The sequence below is a fragment of the Mytilus edulis genome, chromosome 8 (genome assembly GCF_963676685.1).
Source record: "Mytilus edulis chromosome 8, xbMytEdul2.2, whole genome shotgun sequence".
Classification (NCBI taxonomy): Eukaryota; Metazoa; Mollusca; class Bivalvia; order Mytilida; family Mytilidae; genus Mytilus; species Mytilus edulis.
The window spans coordinates 10950712-10957608 of record NC_092351.1 but is presented as its reverse complement, the minus strand read 5'-3'; positions in this window follow the sequence as shown (position 1 = coordinate 10957608).

Genomic DNA, 6897 nt, shown 5'->3' with positions numbered 1-6897 from the left:
ACAAACTTAAAGTTCTCTCAAAACGGATTGTGTTTGAACAGGATGAACAAAAAGTCAATGATATAAATGGTGGTACGACGTAAAACTAATCAAATCTGATTTGCAAATGATTAGTTGCATCTAGTGATGAAAAAAGTAAATACTTGTATTCTAGAAAATTTCGATGGAGGTATGGTGAGATAATTGAATATAAACTCATATTTGCGCCAGGCGCGCGTTTCGTGTATTAAAATACTCATCAGTGACGCTCGAGTAAATAAAGTCCAAATAATAAGAAGTTGAAGAGCATTGAGGACAAAAAATTCATAAAAGTTTTGCAAAATAATCTAAGCTAATATACTCCGGAGGAAGAAAATCCTTAGTATGTTAAAATGTTTTGAAGTTTTATAATCAGTTAATGTTAAATTATGACCATAATAAAGACAATTCATGTAAACATTAAAGTGCTGACTATTGAGCTTGTGATGCGATTTCTAGTCTTCTACACAACAATTATCGACAATAAAGTGTATCGACTGGGTGTTTTATTCCTATAGGCACACATTGAGTTCCTTTTAATAACATACTCGTTATTGTTCTACTATAAATCATATGTTATACCATACTCACAGAAGAACCTTATAATTGCAATTTTAAACTGATAAATTCAACAACTCTTATCGGTATCTTTAGGATATATGTTGGTTAATAATCCAAAATTTTCTAAATATGTTGGATTCAGAGTTGCGATTGGCATGCTGAATTGCGATAGTCACGCTGAAATGTGATGGTCTACGCCGGAGTGCGATGGTTCTTCCGCTGAAGTATGATGGTTTGGCATGACGTTTAATATGTAATACACCACAAAAAGAATTCGCAGGCAGGAGAATAATATTTAGTAGAATAAAGTTCTCGTGCTTGAAAATGGAAGAAAACAGAAAGACACAAAAGACCGATTCAAGTCCCGAACAGTTTTGAGCATTGAAGGTTGAGGATATAAAAAATATGTTAACTTAGCAAGTCAGCAAATTATTGGGGAACAAGGCAGTTAACATATGATCATGTTATGCAGATTAACTATTCAGTATTATGTACAAAATGTATGCCGCTTACGTTTTGTACGTCGAATAAAATGTTCTTGATCTTAATATCAATGTTGATAGCTTGAAGTATATACTAGACATGATTTGGCTGATCAATTTAATGATTAATAAAATTAATTGTAAGCAAATTTTTCCTTATAATCTAGTAGAGATAAAAAAAAAATATCCTTTGAGATGAATCCTTCATTGTAAGAAAACACGCATTCTAAGTCTTATTTTATTGTGTTTACAGTATTAATATTCTGCGACCCGAATTATCGATTTGGAGCTCTTCTCGATTTCTGCTGCTCAGCGAAGAAGAAGCTGAATTTCAAGCTTTTGACAAAACTTGCGGTACGTCTCACTATAATACAATCGTAGGTTTACTTGTTGATTTTTATTTCTTAAAAAACTGTTATGATATCAGATAAATAAATGAATGAGTGTTGTGAGCAATTAAAAAGACATGACAAGCCAAGAAAAAGAACAAGGTTCGGGTTGCTCGGTCTTTAGTTTTCTATGTTGTGTTTTGTGTATTATTGATTGTCTGTTGGACTATTTTCGTTTCCTTTTTCAGCCTTGGCTTTGCCAGGTTGTTTTCGTCTCATGACTTTGAATGAACCTCTAGTATCTTTCGCCTCTCTTTAACTAGTATATTTGATAAAGATATGTGGACCCCTTCTTAGTTAATACTACAGACCTCCGAATCCGTTTTATTTTTCAAGCGCTCATGAATACTCTATATAAATACATGTCCTCTAATTCAAATCAATTATAATTTGTATGAGCATTCAATCTATTTTCTACCTTTATTTATACTGATGTGTTTTTAATCGGATAATTAATAAATTAAAAAATTAAAGACTTTGTTTTGACCTGACCGATGAAAACGATCTTTCAAACGCGAGGCTGGTCCTGCTAACGACTACACAGCCACATGTCGGGAACTTTTCTTCAGACAAATCGCATTAAGCTAGTAAACCAACGACACAGTTATACAATCGTTCTTCAGCCTACCTACTATTGCACTTCAGCGTACCAACCAACCTTCTTCAGCGTAGCCAATAACAAGTTTGCGTCACAATGTTACCATCGCACCTCAGCTTGTTAACAAACGCACTTCAGCATGGACCATCACACATCAGAGTGACAATCGCAGTGCGGAGTCCTACACATATACTGCCGCAACTGACCGAAAGGTACTTACTTAAGATTAATCAAATATAAACTGCATTAACTGTTCATTTCTAGTTTAAATTATTCGAGAGTATAACTAGTATGTCCGTTATGTAACGAGGAAACTAAAAACAAATATTTACGACAAAAGAGACGATTTGTTTTTCCTATTGTTAATTTCCCCCTCTTTATTTTATACAATTGACGATTTTTTATCTTTGTTTTAACACAATGGTAGACATCAACTACTACGAAACTTTATCATTAACCAATTAGCACATTACATTGATTGATTGTTGGTTACTTAACGTCCAGTGGCAAATATTTCATGCATATTCAGGACGAAGCACATTACATGATATATAAGGGAGTGTGACACAATTTTGTTTTTCATCCTATTTTATGAAAGTACCCGAAACAATACAGCTTTTATCACTATGTGCTGGTCCTGCGTGTTGATAAACCTGAAGATCATTAATTTTATGACATGAATTTACCAGTCAAAACTTTATATCTCCCTTATTGATATCCACATAACCACCTTTTATTCCGTACACATTACAAATTCATTGTTTAATATCTTGATGGTAATCATTCGATATTCATTCCAAATTTTTTTCAATATGCTACCGAAATGTACCCAAGGAGATTTACATTAGAAAAATAAAATATAAACGGTAATATCTATTGTTAATATTGTTTCACATACTGATTTATTTATACTCATATATCTGTCGATAAATTTATTTTGGCCTTGCACAAGGTCGTATTTTCTCTGAAAGGGAAAAACGTATTTACAATAAATCCACTGGAAATTGGATGAGTACTGATTGAAGTTTGAGGCTGAGATGCATGTTATTTTTATAACTTTTTATTGACCTAGAACTAGCGGTCAGTAACGACGAGTTCGCTCAGATCTGTAATTACAAGTGTCTTTTTTGTTGAATACCCTGCCACGTCCGGTCAGAACTTTATTTTACTTTTATTTCTGCTTTGTATCTTTCAGATGAGTCAAACTCTTTTAAACTGATTTTTACAGTTTGTTAATATGTAATGCTGTGACAACACTGTTCCAGTTATAGTAAGGTTGGAAGTGACGCAAAAACACGTGTAACCCAAGAACATGTTGTCTTTCCCTATTTAGTAGCCTATATTTTATTGGTTGTTGTTTGATGCTGTATGTATGTTTTATACAACCGTTGATCGTCGTTTTTTTCGCGATTTGATTACAAAATGGGCAGATTAATTTTCACTGTGTATATTTTTCGTTAAATGAAAGAAAAAAAACATACGCGAAAAAACCCCACTGTATTTTATTGTTAAAGTTGGAAACGGCATAAAACTGATTCATTGACATAGAATCATTTTTTATAACACGGTGGACAAGACCATTCCTTGACGCGCTCAGGTTATCAATGGACTAGGTCAGATTAGGGGAATGTTCGTCTGTAACGATCACTTGTCACATCGTACGTGTTAAAGACATTTAAAATGTTGTATCGCCAAAGCTTCTAAACCTTGTGTGTTTATTTAACTGTTGAATACTTTAACTTTCTTTTTCTTCTCGTGCAACCTGCATGTCTTTACTCATTATATGACGATCCCCATCGGAAGGCTCTTACAGACTTAGTAAGAGACTTAAATCACTGTTAACGTTAACGGTAAATGATTCAGTACTATTACCGACATAAGTAGTGTGGACTGGTGGTCCAAGCTGTTATAAAAAGGATTCTATTATCGGTTACACACATCGTTGTCAATAGAATGGCTTTTTAAGCGACTGCAATACTGTGAGAGGTTTAGCTAGCTATAAAATCAAGTTTATTTCACCATTTTCTACATAAGAAAATGTCTGTACTACGTCAAGTATTTATCTGTCGTTAACCATTTGTTCGATGTGTTTGAGCTTTAGATTTGCCATTTGATTACGGACTTTCCGTTTTCGACTTTCCTTGGAATTCGGTATTTGTCTTATTTTACTTTTTGAAAATAAATACTTGTACTACAAACTTAAAAACACAGATTTCGGAGTTCGAGTCATGAGAACAATTACTAGATGTCATTTATCAATATTTATAATCATGTCACTGAATGATGTGCTGTCAAAAGATATGACATGCGTGACCAGCACATTAAAAAAAAATATGAAAACAGATATTTTAATTAAATATGCACATCCTGATAGCTGTCAATCAATACATTAGAATGATTTTATATATGATATATAATTAAATTTTAGGATGAAATTGGCTTACGAATTACTTTTGTGTATACTCGATAGGTAACAGTATTTAATATAATTAAATTTAAGGATGAAAATGGGCTTACAAATTTCTTTGGTGTATACTCGATAGCTAACAGTATAATTAATGCATGAAATGCTTCCCGCGAACAAAGTGAAGAATAAACCCACGCGAAAAAAAATCCTCGATATAGTGATAAATTTGGAAATTAGTATGGCGTTCATTATCACTGAACTAGTATATATTTGTTTAGGGGCCAGTTGAAGGATGCCTCCGGGTGCGGGAATTTCTTGCTACATTGAAGACCTGTTGGTGACCTTCTGCTGTTGTTTTTTTTCTATGGTCGGGTTGTTGTCTCTTTGGCACATTCCCCATTTCCATTCTCAATTTTATTGTATGTAATTTGGTCTCTTATGAAGAGTTATTTGATGTGTAATATACCATATTTTCAAAAAAAAAATATATTTGTGAATTTTCATTCTGAGAAATGAAAAATGGAAGGTTCAACACATTCGACTATAAGTCATTTATTTATTCGAAACCGAAACCGTATCAAAACCGAAACCGAAACTGGGAACGATACATGAACTAATGAGACTTGAGTGTTAAAATTTTAAAGTGAAATTAATTTGTAAATGTGAGGGTTGTTAAGTTGAAATATTCACATAAATTCCTTTAAATAGTGCATATTTATTCAACGTCTACTGAATACACTGGTACAAGTTATATACAATTTAAGATGTCGACATGACTTTAAATATTGTACACATTTTTAATGACATGTTTCTTCGAAGGGACTGTGCACAATATAATTAATTGTTCATCTATCTAATGTGTACATTCTACAAACATTCTGCTTGTCCAAATCTTATAGTTTATTTGATCGCGGAATATACACGTTTTAACATTTTACTGTCTCACAAGTTTACGGAATTGTAATGTCTCTAGAGATATGTGCTGCAACAATCGGGATAAGTCATCGAATCTGTGTTGTTACCTAGCTATAAGACACTGGATTTAAGATTTCGTATTTGCAATCAGTAAATATATATATTTCTATGAATTCCTGTCAATCTCATTGATATTTCAATGTTCCTCAGCAAAGAGCAATGTACACAAAAACCGCATGAATATTTAGACTCAAAATTCAAAAACAAATTGACAATGCCGTGGAAAAATACGAAAAAATGACCAAATGATAAAACACCAGAATGAAAAAAAGAGTAGAAATATAATTACTTAGCAATATAGACCCACCACAGCTGCGAGTATTATCATGTGTTTTGGAAGAGTCAGAATATCCTGCTCAAAATATGGCACTTATACGAGTGCTCATGTAAATACTAATGTAGATATAAGTCAAATCTAGTTGGTCACATTCAAGGTAAAAAGGACGGGATTTTGTTTTAGACAACTGGAACATAAGTCATATCAGCATTTTATAAATTGTACCAGTGTATTCAGTAGAGGTTATATAACTAAATCACTACTTATCGTTTATAAAAAGATTCAAGTGAAATGATGAGTGAAGTAATTATCGATATGCTACTTCCATATTTAGAACAATAAATGAATGAATGAAAAAGAAACTAATTTGAGAACCCACTCATTGTATAGGATAATTTTAACCACCCAACCATCTTTGATTTCAGAATCGTTAAAGATATCATTTCAATTTTGGCTTATGGTGAAGATGTTCATTAGGAAGCCTCTCTGTTTGGAAATATTTAGCACGACCGAAATTCTCATACACTTAAGAAACTCTACTTTACTTATCTTCATGTGACGTGACTGTGTTCTAAGTGACCAGGCTGCAAGTAACAAGACGTTCAGGAGTCATACAGATTGCATGACTGCATCTTTTGGGGATGATTTTCATTTCGAACACATGCACAATTTGGCTAAGAACGATTTTTACAATATTGAAATATTTGTTTCCTTTAAAATCTCGTAGTTTTCAACCTCAGTATGACATGTCTTTAAAGTATCTTGTATGAATATGTTTGGAGTCACAAAAGTTAAATTTCATTGTTGAATTTGGCTTTCAAAATGTTTTTTTTTAAATACGCAAAGATAATGTAAGTGTCTGTTTGGCGAGTATTCTTAATTCGTAAACAAAACATAAATCTAAATATAAGCTCTTTCGATTTGGGTCATGCGTTTTTCTGAAATATTCGCTTTTCAATACTATATTTTCATAAAATATAGTACAAACAGAAGTATATGGTATAAAAATAGTTCAGCTAAACTAATGAAGAAAGAAAAACATGTAAAACAACTGTTGAGTAAAACCAAAAAAATCAAACGATTTAGAAAAAAATTGATATAGAATATATAATTTTAAAGAACAAATTAAAATACCTTCATTCTTCTGCAGAGTATTCGAAAGTTGTTTAACAACGTACTTGTCTTTGTCT